This window comes from Ovis canadensis, chromosome 23 (assembly GCF_042477335.2).
Source record: "Ovis canadensis isolate MfBH-ARS-UI-01 breed Bighorn chromosome 23, ARS-UI_OviCan_v2, whole genome shotgun sequence".
Classification (NCBI taxonomy): domain Eukaryota; kingdom Metazoa; phylum Chordata; class Mammalia; order Artiodactyla; family Bovidae; genus Ovis; species Ovis canadensis.
The window spans coordinates 15383714-15399955 of NC_091267.1; positions in this window are offsets into that span (position 1 = coordinate 15383714).

A 16242-nucleotide genomic window follows, 5' to 3' on the forward strand; every position below is an offset into this window, starting at 1 on the left:
GAATGTTAGCAAAATCACTTTAAAATCTGATCCACTGGGTCTGTGTAATCAGAACTTGGTGTTCAGAGGTGCTGAGAACCTCTGTGAGAATTGAAGATGATTTTCTGACAAAGGTCAGGAGATGGGGTCAGCCGTGGCCGACAAACACACAGTTTACTGCTCTTTATACACTGATTAGAGATGGTACAAAGGATCAGCTACTCAACTCCATCCAGATGAGAAGTTTCCTGGGGTGCCAGAAGCCTGAGGAGAAGGGGCCCTTTCAGGTTGATGAGGGAGTCTTCCCGGGGTGAACCTTCACCTGCTGTTCCCACTTATGCCTCCATTCACGCATGAGGTCTGCAAAGACACATCCAATGAGTGAGCCTGTCTATGAAACAGACTCAGAGAACTGACCTGAGGTTGCCCAGTGGGGAGGAGGTGGATTGGGAGGTTGAGGGTGGCAGATGCAGACAGTGTATTCAGGAGGGATAAGCAATGAGGTCCTACTGTATAGCGCAGGGACTATATTCAACATTCTGTGATGAAATGTAATGAAAGAATATTAAAAAGGACATGTGTCTATATACTTTTATAACTGATTTTCTTGGTGGCTCAGTGGGTAAAGAATCCCCCTGCAATGCAGGAGACTGCCTCCAATACAGGAGACCTGGGTTCAACCCCTGGGTTGGGAAGATCCCCTGGAGGAGGTAATGGCAACTATCCATTCCATTATTCCTGCCTGGGAAATCCCATGGACAGTGGAGCCTGGCGGGCTTCAGTCCATGGGGTTGCAAAGAGTCAGACACAACTTAGCAACTAAACCACCACCGCCGTATGTATATAACTGAATCACTTTGTTGTACAGCAGAAATGAATACAACACTGTAAATCAAGTGCCCTTCAATAAAAAAGTAATTAATTAAAAGGCAAAAAAATAAGAAATCTCAAAAAAGAATCCCGTGTTTCAAAGCATATGTGCACCTGAGGAAAATAATGAGCTATTGAAAGCAAACATCAGTTTTCTGTTAATCCCGAATGAAAATCTGGAAACAAATCCGGCTCACTTCCATGTGCTGATCCCCACCCTAGTTGTGGACGCACCGCGAACAGCCAGCTTGAACTAGACGGACATCAGTCACTTCATGTCGGCAGGTCGTTAGGACTTGGGGCTCAGAAAGCCAAGCCGCCACGCGGGGTGCTGAAGCAGCCACAGCCCACTGTGGGAATCTCTCTGTGGCCGAAGGTGCCCCCCTACAGTCTGACATCTGTCTGTAGACGCACGCTCCAGGGCCTCGACTGATGAAGCCCATTTTCACATCAGCAGGGAGGGGAGCCTTGGAGGGGCACCGCCGGCCACAGGCCTCACGGGGGCCCCTGCCGCGTGGACATGGGGGCACCAGAGCGGGGAAAAGGCAAGGAAGGCGGGAACTGTTTTCAAGATGCCACACTCTGTCCTCATTAAAACCGAGCCCACAGCGAACTCTGCATGAAGACCAATTATTCATGAACTCAACTATTAACATAAATGCTTTAACCTCCTGTGAATATCCCAAGGGAATAGACATCCCTAAACAGTTTCCATTTGCTGGACCCACCCTAGTTTTCTCCCACTGTCCTTTGAGTGGGGGTGGGACGGCTAGCCTCTTCATCTTGATGGTAGAAGCACCTTTGGAAACAGCAGGTTAATGAAATCAGTTGTCAAACAGATCCTTCAGGCACCCCTTATGGAATTTATCCTCACGTCACTATCACTATTTAAACTGGTGTTCAAACAACGATAAATAGGTTTCTCAGCCATCATTATAATTGAGGCTTTGCTCATCAAGACAGGGATCAGGGCATCTTTCTTAACTTCAAATGAGGATAACTGGTTTTAGAACAACCCCTAGTCTGTAAACTGGGTTGTTTCCAGAAATTGGGTGAAATGTATTTTCACTTTTCACCTGGATGTTCTGGTTTCATCCACTCTTAGTGTGATATGGAGGAACTCTCAATGTCTTTCACATCATTTACGTCTTGGCCCGTAAAATGAGACTAACACACAGCCACTACAGACCTTGGGAGCATATATAGGACAAGCCAACATCTGTGAGGTGCTCCGTGCCTTCCAGAGCACAGGTGGGTGATGTCCCCTGTTAGTGCCCACAGGGGCTTTTAGAAGCACAAGCATCAGTGGCAACATAAGAAATCCACTTTCAAAACAGACTCACGTGCAAATTAAAACTAGAGTGAGGTATCCTCTCAGTCCTGCCAGAACGGCCACTACCAGAGTCTACAAGCAAGGAACGCTGCAGGGGGCATGGAGAAAAAGGAGCCCTCCTATGCTGTTGGTCAGAATGACAACTGGCGCAGCCGTCATGGAGAGCGTGATGGAGGTGTCTTACAAAACTAAACTGGAGCTGCCATATGACCCAGCAAACCCACTTCTGGGACGAAACTCATATTAGAAAAGAAGAGAGTGTCATAGGATGTGGCGCACGTGTACAGTGGATACTATTCACCCACCCAAATGATGAAAGCATGCCATTAGGAGCAGCATGGAGAAGCCTAGAGACTATCATACTGACTGATGTAAGCCAGACAGAGAAAGAGAAATGTCATATATCACTTATATGTGGAATCTGAAAGAAAAAAAACAACATACAAATGAACTTATTTGCAAAAAGAAATAGATACACAGACATAGAAAACAAACTTAAGGTTACTGAAAGGGAAAGTAGGGGGGGATTAATTAAGAAGCTGGGATTAACATTTACACAGTATGATATACAAAATGGATAACCAACAAGGACCTACTGTATAGCACAGGGAACTCTGTCCAGTATTGTATAATAACCTATAAGGGAAAAGAATCTGAAAATGAGCACGTGTTAGAGCATGGTAGAAGGTGACTGAAAAGTGGGTCACATAAGGAACAGCTGGAGAGGCAGCGAGTGTGGTTTAGAAAGGGGACCCAAGCCTAGTGGCGGGATCCCATCATCTCATCTCAACGCTTGAGGTGTGGGCCAGGGGAAGTGGGCCAGGCACCCAGCGGCATGAGGGTGCCCTGCCAAGGAAAGATGCTGGGAGCCGCAGGAGGACGTGTTTGGGGTGAGTGCATGAATGACTGTCTAAACCTTACAGTCGCCCAGCAGAACATGCTGCCTTTGAAGGTGGTGATGCCTCTGTCACTGGAAATGCTCTATCCGACAACGTGTAAGTTCCCAGGAACCCGGGGGAAGGCATTCCTTTATCTGCTGGAATCTTGTACTACAGGACCTCTTAGGTCCCTTCCAGAAACACCAGATTATAAGGTCAGTTAATGCCCTATGGGGCTTCCCTGGTGGCTCAGATGGTAAAGAATCCACCTGCAAGGCGGGAGACTCAGGTCCCATCCCTAGGTCAGGAAGATTCCCTGGAGAAGGGCATAGAAACCGTTGGAGAATTCTTGCTTGGACAATTCCATAGACAGAGGAGCCTGGCAGGCTACAGTCCATGGGATCGCAGAGATCTGGATACAACTGAGCAGCTAACACTTTCACTCTCAATGCCCTGTGAGCATAGAAGTGCGTGATCCCTATTTTAGAGCTATGTCACATTTCAGTATGACCTCAAGGTTACAAAAAAGTATTTTATTATTATGAATCACCGTTTAAGCTTTACCTTTCATCCCAAGTTACTGGTACATATTAATTACATCTTTTAATACAAAAAGGGCTTCCCTTGTGGCTCAGTTGGTTAAGAATTCACCTGAAATGCTAGAGACCTGGGTTCGATCCCAGGGTTGGGAAGATCCCCCGGAGGAGGGAAAGGCTCCAGTATTCTGGCCTGGATAGTCCAAGGGGTAGCAAGAATTGGACATGAATGAGTGACTTTCACTTTAATACAAAATGTGTATCTTATGATGTAAATAGTATTAATTCATATTTCCAACAACTTTAAAAATACTTTATAAATAAAACATTTGTTATCTAAAAGGTCAACATGTTATAGCATACAGATGACAACTCTTGCTATGACAGATATTTAGGTTTTCTGTAAACTTTCTCAGTTTATCTTATTTAGGATCTGGGACAACATCAGGGTTCAGGAGAAATGAGCATTCATTCTTCTCAGGGCCCCTTATAACACGGACTGAGACATTATGTGGAGGCTCTCTATGCTACTGAACATAAACGGAAATGAAACTAATGTAATGGGAATAGCTAAGTTAAAGAAATCAGTAAAACTTTTTGGGAAAAATAAAGTTATCTTGATCTTATCAGAAACATTGGAATTTGCAAAATATGCACTTTGTAGTAGGCCTTCCCGTCCTGTTACTAGGGCCACCATGTAAGTTGGACCAATGACAATGGACAAAAATCTTACTTTAAATTTTATATAATTACCTCTTTTTGCAGCAAAAAAGGAAGACATCTTTTCTTGTTTCTCCTGTGCATCCTGCCTCCCTCAGTTTTATTCACAACACAGTTTGAATCTTGATGAATCTAACACAAAAACTGTACAGATAAACACCTCCAGCTGAATAGCACAGAGAAGAGAAGATGGAAATGTTCCCTCCTAATGAGCCGTGTCATGAGGACAATGTTCTGAGCCCTGTTGAACAACACCCTGGGAGCCACAGGCTGAAAATGAGTCTGCTTATGGGTTCAGCCAGAAATCGAGAGCGGAAGGGGTCCTGACACCCCTGGTGGGGTGACTCTGACATGCAGACCGCAGTGTGCCTCGTCACAGGCCTGAATGGTGTGTGAGCTGCTCCCCACAACCCACGGGAACTAGATCATCACATGGGCCCGATTCTCTGTTGTCTGTAAGAAAATTACAGTGTACCTGCTTACCCAGCCAAGGGGAAAATCTGAGTCCCTTTCAGATTATACAAAAGTAGATATTTGTATTATGAGTACTTGGGGAGATGAAAAAAAAATGTCAGAGTCACAGAGTTAATGGATTTCGTGAAATGGTAGGAGCAGGAAGCAGGAGTCAGAACAGTGTCTGGATGCAGGTAGGGCAGACGTGACTCAGTAACATGACTGATGAAAATTCAGTGGCAAGTTTCAGAATCTCGGCCCAGAGGAGACCCGAGCACATGGGGCAGGTACACATGCGGGTCAACTTGATCAGAAAAGGGGTCAGACCCGCCTGCCCACAGAGCCCCCGCTCCACCACAGATCCCTCTCATGGCCCAGGGGGAGGGATGGAGCCTCCCAGCCTCTCCTGGGGCTCATGCACTCAGACAACATCCGTGAGCATCCTCGCACCAGCATGGGGGGTGTGGATACTCTCCCGACCCTTGACACGGGTGCTCCACACATCGCCAGAGACGTCTCCCTGGACGCATGGCACGCTCACCCTAGAAACACAGGGGAGGCGTCTTGCAGAGCCCACTCGCTTGTCTCACCTCACAGGGCAGCACTGATGATGCAGGGGGAACAACCCAACATCGTGAAACTTAGAAGACACAAAATCTGTTGGCTCTAAATTACACAAAAGTGAAGTGAAGTCACTTAGTCGTGTCTGACTCTTGTGACCCCCATGGACTGTAGCCTACCAGGCTCCTCTGTCCATGGGATTTTCCAGGCAAGAATACTGAAGTGGGGTGCCAATTCCTTCTCCAGGGATTGAACCCGGGTCTCCCACATTGCAGACAGACGCTTTCCCGTCTGAACCACCAGGGAAGTCCAGAAGAGCTATTGAAACAGAGAGACCAGTGTGTGCTCATCAGTCCCCAAGGAAGCCTGGGGACACTCCAACGGGGTGAAGAAGAGGGCAGGGGACTTCAGAAATTCCCATGACCAACACAGCCAGAGACCAGCACCTCTAGGGAACTCTGAGGATGGGATCCCTTAGTAGGGTCAAGATCCAGCGAGAGGAGCAGGTAGACGATGCCAGGGTGTCCTGGCTGGGACCAGGAAGAGCAGTGATCACGCGCCTGCTGAGAGTCAGGGTGGGCAGAGGCCTCGGGAGGCTGGCAGGGCCCCAGAGTCAGAGGGGAGCAGCGACATCACAGGAGCCCCGAACCACAGGGTCGCAGTGCTGCCCGGGCACGGGCTCGTCCTCTCACAGGGGCAAGCAGCATCCTTGGTGCTTTGGAGGAAACCGTGTCCTGACCCAAAGGAGTTTGTCCCAGGGTCGCAGGGAGCACCAGCCACAGTGCTGCCCCACTCACACTGGCCCCGAGAGCAAGAACCACACAATAACCTCCGTGGGGCTTGAGAGGCTTTGGCAAAGTACAACCCCTCTTGATGAAAAAAATGAAATATCAAAGGAACTACTGAATTCCACTTATATATACACGCAACAACCTAAAAGCCGGAGACTTCCTGTGGAATCAAAGGAAATATTGCCACTCAGCCCAGGAGAAAGTAAGTCAAGGAGAGCCAGCATCCCATCAATGTCCACTGCAAGTGTTTACTAGAGCAGTTAGGCAGAGAAGGAGCCTCATATACAGAAATCAGAAATAAGGGGTAAACACACCCCTACTTGCAGACATCGATGCAAGCACTACTCGAAGAGTCAGACACGACTGAAGCCACTTAGCATGCACACATATATCACTTATATGCAGAATCTTTAAAAAAAAAAGACACAAATGAACTTATTCACAAAACAGAAATAGACCCAGAGACATAGAAAACAAATTTACATTGCCAAAGGGAAATCAGGGTGGGGGGCAATAAATTAGGAGTTTGGGATTAATAGATATACACACACTACTCTATATAAAATAAATAACCAACAAGGACCTACTGTATAACACAAAGAATAACACTCAATATTTTGTATCTGAACTTATAAAAGTATCTGAAAAAGAATAACTGAATCACTGTGGTGTACACATGAAGCAAACACAACATTGTAAATCTACTATACTTCAATAAAAATAACATCAGAAGATGAAGTCCTAGAGAAAATTTAAAAGAAGAAAAAAAATTTTCATTCCTTTTGTATACATTTTTTGTATCTATATGCTTATCATTTTAATAAGTGCTTATTATTTTTCATGTCTATCCTTTTAATAAAAAGACTGTGGCTATTAAAGTATGTTAACACACACACAAAAAAAAAGAAGAAAAAATTTTCACTAGAGTTCATCCTTCAGTCCTGGTACATTTCATATGACATAAATTCAATCATCTCTGATAGAGTCTGTGTTTATAGGACTGAAAACTAAAGAATGAGAATCTTCCTTAGGATGTATGCTGTCCTGGTGACCCCATTATTACATACAAAACACACCTGAAAGTATGAGAACCTTCCATATAAATTAAGAACAATTTAGAAGACAACACATTTCAGAATTAATTCAGATCCTGGTCCTATTCTGCCCCGATGCCCTCTCCTGGGTCCTTGGGCAAATTCACAACGTTAGTCTTTTACAGGAAGCAGAAATCTAACTAAATCAAAATGAAAGACCTGGAGCTAGTGCCAGGGGTTCAATGAAGTGATTTGCGCTTCATCTAAATTGAGGGACACTCTCTGTAACACCAAGCCTTTAAAAGCTGCAAACTAGGTCCAGAACAGCTGTCAGCAAAGGTGACTGGTGATCATGACACGCAGGGGGCTCTCTGCGCGCACACCCCCTGGCCTCTGGTGGGCCAGGCTGGTGACCAGAACAGGCTGAGGGGAGAGCTGACACCCGTCCTTGTCCCCTTGCATGCAGTCAGCCTTCCTGACCCAAGGGAGATGCATGAGGAAATTGTGGTACTTCCCTGAGAAATCAGAAGCAGAGGACTTCAGAACCCCCCCCTTTCTCTCTGTCACCACCAGCCCTGTCTTGGTCCTTCCTTCCCAGGCTGAGCCGTGCATGTCCAGTCTGCTTCTGAGCCGTCTGCAGGGGCTGAATAAAACTTGAAACCCAGAGGAAAGCACAGCAAACCAGGTCCTTCCCCAGAGACCCAACAATTCTGCCAGAAGCACTCGAGGTTCTCACTGGTCTTCCCTAAATGTCAAAGGGAAAAGTAGCAAATAAAGAAATAGGTTTGTGGGATCATAGGAACTGTGATTTCACAGCAATAGTGAAGCCAGCTGAGGACTGAAGGTTCGGGAAGCAGTCAGAAACAGAGCCCTCCCTCGGAGGGAGGGAAGGAAGGATGAAGGAAAGAAGAAGGGAAGGAGGAGTGAAGGAAGGGAATTTTAAAATGAAGATTATAGATTTTTAAATGTTTCTGGGAAACTGGTTGATGACTAACTTCAGCTTGCAGGACTGGCTGCGAGGGACCTGAATTGTAACGTCCTGAAGGAGCTGTCATGATGTCAAAGAAGACACAATGGTCTTGGAATCAGACACTCTGGACTCAAGCCCTTTAGAAGAAGTAGGAGGATCCTTTCTCTAATTTTCTCCTCAACCAGCAATTCAGTGTTTGTGCACTTGCAGTTAGTGTCTAACAATGGGGTTTTCGAGTTGCAATACTGATTTTCAGCTACATGTCAGCTTGGCTGCCTTTTGGACTGACAGTTCCCCCTCCATGCCAATGGGGCAGCGTCCCCAGTAATAAGAACCCACACCAGTCAGAAACAGCGGCCACTTCTTCCTGGACTCCAGAGCCTTTTACCCACCCAAAGAAAATTCAGGACCCTTTAAATCTTAACATTTTCTTGAAAGTTAAGTTAAATGAAAAAAACTCACCCAGAACCATTTTTTTACAAAGGAAGTCAGGAGGAAGTTTGGGATACAGTTGACGTTTGGTTACCATGGAAACTACTGCTAGCATCTCTCTTTTAATTTAAAGCAGTAGCTCAGAGGAAAACCTCTCACAAGTGTAGTTATTAACAACACAGAAGGAGCCCACTTGCACCTTTCCATTTAATGCCTTTATCATTCCTGCCCTACTGACAGGTTTTCCCATCCTAACCTACATCTAGAGAACACACTCTGAAAACTAGGACTCTGTAATCTAGCTGTTAGCTTTTAGAATGGGAAAAGAATGATCAAATTTGAGTTTGTCTGGCAAAGTCACAAACAGAACCAGACCTTATTAGGCTGTCAGATCTGACCCCTTTGCTCAGGAAACCAAAATGATAAGCAACTTCATCTTTGGGAACTTATCATGACATAATTGACAGTCCCAGGATAATTCTATCAATAAGTATTTTCTGAGATATAAACTTCATCTCCTGGTAAAAGAGGAAAATCAAAAAATAATTTCAACTGCTTTTGCTTGGAATTTAAGTTTTTCTGTTTTTGCTCTCATCATGATCATCCTCCTAATACTTACCCATCCTCATTTGTCCCCCTGGTTAAAGGAGAGCACCCTGTGGAATGAAGTGGGCGGAGGGGGGTGTCTTTCCTCTGCTGGTCTCCGTCCACCCTGTGGCCAGATGCCCATTTCAAATCTCAGGTCAGCCGCTAACCAGCAACATGACTTCCCTCAAGGTTCTGGACTTGCCTATTCCCAGGGGTTTTCTCAGGAAAATGTGGATGGTGATACAGCACATGGCACAGGACGAGCTGACATAGGAAGAGAGGGCCTTCCAGGGCAGGGGCAGCAGAGACACCCAAGGGGATCCAAGCGAGGGGAGCCCCTGGACAGACCTGCCTCCTGAGCCCACCGCTCTGTGGACGCAGCGGCGGGGGGCGGGGCGGGGACTAGATTAAAGGGTTGTTTATCCACTTGTCAGACAACTCACGACTGTCTGCTTTGTGACTGGACGGACAGAGCAGGAGAGAGAACAGACTCCCTCCCATGCGCCGTTTCCACGGACGGCGATCAATTCTCCAAAGGGAAAGTGCAAGCCCTGTCTGTGACAGGACCACGAGACAGGGTCCGTGGTCCTGTCACAGACAGGGGTGCTGCTTAAAAACACCAGGAACACGTCCCTGCAGGAACCATCTTTCCCTCGAGGCCTGCCTTTGTGAGGGGAGGGAGGAGGCGGGGGGGTCGGTCCCTGGAGAAGAGGGCGGTACCGGGTTCTAGGCAGATGAACAGTGTGCGAGAAGAAAGGAAAGAGTGAGGTGTGAGAATGGCCGAAGCGGTGAAGGAAGAAGGAGCCAATGACCTCTGCAGGGAGCAAGGTCCCGCCACGCACAGCCCTCTGCAGAGCCCCGGGGAGGTCGGCTCCCTCAGGCAGGTCTCCGAGGGCTTCAGTTCTCCACAGGTCCAGGACTGCCCTGGAACTGATTCCCAAGTACTTCCGGGGCTATGCCTCCACCCGGAAGTGGTGAGAGTCAGGGCCATGACAGACGGTACTGCAGGAAGCTCCTGGGCTGAGAGCCAGCATGCTGGGCACGACTGAGGTGACAGGCTGCCAGGTGGCACCTCGAGCCTGAATTGGTCCTGGCTGGAGCCGGGAGGAGCAACCCCACACCCGAGGCCAGGGGCGGCAGCTGGGAGAGGCAACCCCACATCCAAGCAGCGGTGGCTGCCCAGGCGCAGGAGGACCTAGAGGAGATATCCCACGCTGAAGGTCAGGAAGGGCGTCGGTGAGGAGATAGCCCTCGTCCAAGGTAAGGAGCAGCGGCTGCGCTTTGCTGGAGCAGCCGTGAAGAGATACCCCACACCCAAGGTAAGAGAAACCCAAGTAAGAAGGTAGGTGTTGCAAGAGGGCATCAGAGGGCAGACACACTGAAACCATACTCACAGAAAACTCGTCAATCTAATCACACTAATACCACAGCATTGTCTAACTCAATGAAACCAAGCCATGCCAGCGGGGCAACCCAAGATGGTGGAGACGGCTGACAGAATGTGGTCCACTGGAGAAGGGAATGGCAAACCACTTCAGTATTCTTGCCTTGAGAACCCCATGAACAGCATGAAAAGGCAAAATGATAGGATACTGAAAGAGGAACTCCCCAGGTCAGTAGGTGCCCAATATGCTTCTGGAAATCAGTGGAGAAATAACTCCAGAAAGAATGAAGGGATGGAGCCAAAGCAAACACAATACCCAGCTGTGGATGTGACTGGTGATAGAAGCAAGGTCCGATGCTGTAAAGAGCAATATTGCATAGGAACCTGGAATGTCAGGTCCATGAATCAAGGCAAATTGGAAGTGGTCAACCAAGAGATGGCAAGAGTGAACGTTGACATGCTAGGAATCAGCAAACTAAAAGGGACTGGAACAGATGAATTTAACTCAGATGACCATTATATCTACTACTACGGGCAGGAATCCCTCAGAAGAAATGGAGTAGCAATCATGGTCAACAAAAGAGTCCAAAATGCAGTACTTGGATGCAGTCTCAAAAACGACAGAATGATCTCTGTTTGTCTCCAAGGCAAACCACTCAATATCACAGTAATCCAAGTCTATGCCCCAACCAGTAATGCTGAAGAAGCTGAAGTTGAACGGTTCTATGAAGACCTATAAGACCTTTTAGAACTAACCTAAAAAACATGTCCTTTTCATTATAGGGGACTGGAATGCAAAAGTAGGAAGTCAAGAAACACCTGGAGTAACAGGCAAATTTGGCCTTGGAATGCGGAATGAAGCAGGGCAAAGACTAATAGAGTTTTGCCAAGAAAATGCACTGGTCATAGCAAACACCTTTTTCCAACAACACAAGAGAAGACTCTACACATGATATCACCAGATGGTCAACACCTAAATCAGATTGATTATATTCTTTGCAGCCAAAGATGGAGAAGCTCTATACAGTCAGCAAAAACAACACCAGGAGCTGACTGTGGCTCAGGTCATGAACTCCTTATTGCCAAATTCAGACTCAAATTGAAGAAAGTAGGCAAAACCGCTAGACCATTCAGGTATGAGCTAAATCAAATCCCTTATGATTATACAGTGGAAGTGAGAAATAGATTTAAGGGCCTAGATCTGATAGACAGAGTGCCTGATGAACTATGGACGGAGCTTCATGACATTGTACAGGAGACAGGTATCAAGACCATCCCCATGGAAAAGAAATACAAAAAAACAAAATGGCTGTCTGGGGAGGCCTTACAAATAGCTGTGAAAAGAAGAGAGGCAAAAAGCAAAGGAGAAAAGGAAAGATATAAGCATCTGAATGCAGAGTTCCAAAGAATTGCAAGAAGAGATAAGAAAGCCTTCCTCAGTGATCAGTGCAAAGAAATAGAGGAAAATAACAGAATGGGAATGACTAGAGATCTCTTCAAGAAAATTAGAGATACCAAGGGAACATTTCATGCAAAGATGGGCTCGATAAAGGACAGAAATGGTATGGACCTAACAGAAGCAGAACATATTAAGAAGAGGTGGCAAGAATACACAGAAGAACTGTACAAAAAATCTTCATGACCCAGATAATCACTCATCTAGAGTCAGACATCCTGGAATGTGAAGTCAAGTGGGCCTTGGAAGGCATCACTATGAACAAAGCTAGTGGTGGTGATGGAATTCCAGCTGAGCTGTTTCAAATCCTGAAAGATGATGCTGTGAAAGTGCTGCACTCAATATGCCAGGAAATTTGGAAAACTCAGCAGGGGCCACAAGACTGGAAAAGTCAGTTTTCATTCCAGTCCTGAAGAAGGCAGTGCCAAAGAATGCTCAAACTACCACACAGTTGCATTCATCTCACATGCTAGTAAAGTAATGCTCAAAATTTTCCAAGCCAGGCTTCAGCAATATGTAAATCATGAACTTCCTGATGTTCAAGCTGGTTTTAGAAAAGGCAGAAGAACCAGAGATCAAATTGCCAACATCTGCTGGATCATGGAAAAAGCAAGAGAGTTCCAGAAAAACATTTATTTCTGCTTTATTGACCATGCCAAAGCCCTTGACCATCCAGCCCTTGGGTGGATCACAATAAACTGTGGAAAATTCTGAAAGAGATGGGAATACCAGACCACCTGACCTGCCTCTTGAGAAATCTGTATGCAGGTCAGGAAGCAACAGTTAGAACTGGACATGGAACAGCAGACTGGTTCCAAATAGGAAAAGGGGTACGTCAAGGCTGTATGTTGTCACCCTGCTTATTTAACTTATATGCCGAGTACATCATGAGAAACGCTGGACTGGAAGAAACACAAGCTGGAATCAGGATTGCCGGGAGAAATATCAACAACCTCAGATATGCAGATGACACCACCCTTATGGCAGAAAGTGAAGAGGAACTAAAAACCTCTTGATGAAAGTGAAAGTGGAGACTGAAAAAGTTGGCTTAAAGCTCAACATTCAGAAAACAAATATCATGGCATCCGGTCCCATCACTTCATGGGAAATAGATGGGGAAAGAGTGGAAACAGTGTCAGACTTTATTTTTTGGGCTCCAAAACCACTGCAGATGGTGACTGCAGCCATGAAATTAAAAGACGCTTACTCCTTGGAAGAAAAGTTATGACCAACCTAGATAGTATATTCAAAAGCAGAGACATTACTTTGCCGACTAAGGTCCGTCTAGTCAAGGCTATGGTTTTTCCTGTGGTCATGTATGGATGTGAGAGTTGGACTGTGAAGAAGGCTGAGCATTGAAGAATTGATGCGTTTGAACTGTGGTGTTGGAGAAGACTCTTGAGAGTCCCTTGGACTGCAAGGAGATCCAACCAGTCCATTCTGAAGGAGATCAGCCCTGGGATTTCTTTGGAAGGAATGATGCTAAAGCTGAAGCTCCAGTACTTTGGCCACCTCATGTGAAGAGTTGACTCACTGAAAAAGACCCTGATGCTGGGACGGATTGGGGGCAGGAGGAAAAGGGGATGCCAGAGGATGAGATGGCTGGATGGCATCACTGACTCGATGGATGTGAGTCTGAGTGAACTCCAGGAGTTGGTGATAGACAGGGAGGCCTGGCGTGCTGCGATTCATGGGGTCACAAAGAGTCGAACATGACTGAGTGACTAAACTGAACTGCACTGGAGCAAATACAAGGATGAGGCGGCCACCTGGTGTCAGATATAGTGAATCTGATGAAAGCGTGTGTGGTGCAAACAGAGAAAGGCTGCAGCTCGGGGCGAAGCATGACATCCAAGCTGTTTTTCCTGTTGATTTTTACCTTTTTCCTGGTCCACAAAGTGGCAGCCCTTGGAAACTGGGCTCAGTGAAATCCAAAAGAGCTGAAATGAGTGTTTTCATTTCAAAGGCTTGAACTGACCTTTTCATTACACCAGCTTTAACAACATAAAAAATTAAAAGGTACAAGCTAATTGAGTTTCCTTTGTTGCCCTGGAAATCTCCAGTAATGCTTTTTATGTTCAAGCAAGGAACTTCACAATGGAAAATATGACAGAATTATTTTATTATCCAGTTCAGTTCAGTTCAGTTCAGTTCAGTCATTTCAGTCGCTCAGTCATGTCTGACACTTTGCGACCCCATGAATTGCAGCACGCCAGGCCTCCTTGTCCATCACCATCTCCTGGAGTTCACTCTGACTCACGTCCATCGAGTCCATGATGCCATCCATCCATCTCATCCTCGGTCATCCCCTTCTCCTCCTGCCCCCAATCTCTCCCAGCATCAGAGTCTTTTCCAATGAGTCAACTCTTCACATGAGGTGGCCAAGTACTGGAGCTTCAGCTTTAGCATCATTCCTTCCAAGGAAATCCCAGGGTTGATCTCCTTCAGAATGGACTGGTTGGATCTCCTTGCAGTCCAAGGGACTCTCAAGAGTCTTCTCCAACACCACAGTTCAAACGCATCAATTCTTCGGCGCTCAGCTTTCTTCACAGTCCAACTCTCACATCCATACATGACCACAGGAAAAACCATAGCCTTGACTAGACGGACCTTAGTCGGTAAAGTAATGTCTCTGCTTTTGAATATACTATCTAGGTTGATCATAACTTTTCTTCCAAGGAGTAAGCATCTTTTAATTTCATGGCAGTCACCATCTGCAGTGATTTTGGAGCCCCCCAAAATAAAGTCTGACACTGTTTCCACTGTCTCCCCATCTATTTCCCATGAAGTGATGGGACCAGATGCCATGATCTTTGTTTTCTGAATGTTGAGCTTTAAACCAACTTTTTCACTCTCCACTTTCACTTTCATCAAGAGGCTTTTTAGTTCCTCTTCACTTTCTGCCATAAGGATGGTGTCATCTGTATACCTGAGGTTATTGATATTTCTCCTGGCAATCCTGATTCCAGCTTGTGTTTCTTCCAGTCCAGTGTTTCTCATGATATACTCAGCATATAAGTTAAATAAGCAGGGTGACAATATACAGCCTTGACGTACCCCTTTTCCTATTTGGAACCAGTCTGCTGTTCCATGTCCAGTTCTAACTGTTGCTTCCTGACCTGCATACAGATTTCTCAAGAGGCAGGTTAGGTGGTCTGGTATTCCCATCTCTTTCAGAATTTTCCACAGTTTATTGTGGTCCACACAGTCAAAGGCTTTGGCATAGTCAATAAAGCAGAAATAAATGTTTTTCTGGAACTCTCTTGCGTTTTCCATGATCCAGCGGATGTTGGCAATTTGATCTCTGGTTCTTCTGCCTTTTCTAAAACCAGCTTGAACATCAGGGAGTTCACGGTTCACATATTGCTGAAGTCTGGCTTGGAGAATTTTGAGCATTACTTTACTAGCATGTGAGATGAATGCAACTGTGTGGTAGTTTGAGCATTCTTTGGCACTGCCTTTCTTTGGGATTGGAATGAAAACTGCCCTTTTCCAGTCCTGTGGCCACTACTGAGTTTTCCAAACTTGCTGGTATTACAGTTCAAAATTAAAAAGAATCACACATACCCTTACAATAACCCACTTCAGTAAGATTCAAAACAATGAGCACGTTTAAACCCTTATGCTGAGAATACAGAAGATTTCCCTTCCCAGATATCTTTAATTAATACTGTACAGTAGGAATCTTGTTGTTATTTAGTCACTAAGTCATGTCAGACTGTGACCCCATGGACGGTAACCCACCAGGCTCCTCTGTCCATGGGATTTCCCAGGCAAGCATACTAGAGTGGGCTGCCATTTCTTTCTCCAGGGGATCTTCCTGACTCAGAGATGGAACCCATGTCACCTGCATTGACAGGTGGGTTCTTTACCACTGAGCCGCCAGGAAAGCCCTACAAATCTATAGAGGATGCTATACTTTGGTTGGCTCTGCTAGTTTTCAAATTTTTACAGTTTTTTAAAAGAGTTTGATATGAGAGGCTTTTATAATTGAAAGAGAAAGAAGACCTTCAGTTTCATGGACTAAATCTGTCATTATGTCAAATTATAACTTATGTGAATATATGATGTACTATTTTGTATCATTTGGTCAACCATTAATTATCCCTAGTTCAAAGATAGCAGTATTTTTTATATTTTAAAACAAACATTTTAAAAAAGATTTCCGTTTTCAGTGAGCTAATTTATTATATTTATAACTTTACGAGAGTCTGAAAATAACTCAGTTCATCAGTTTATTTTTTGAATACACAGAAT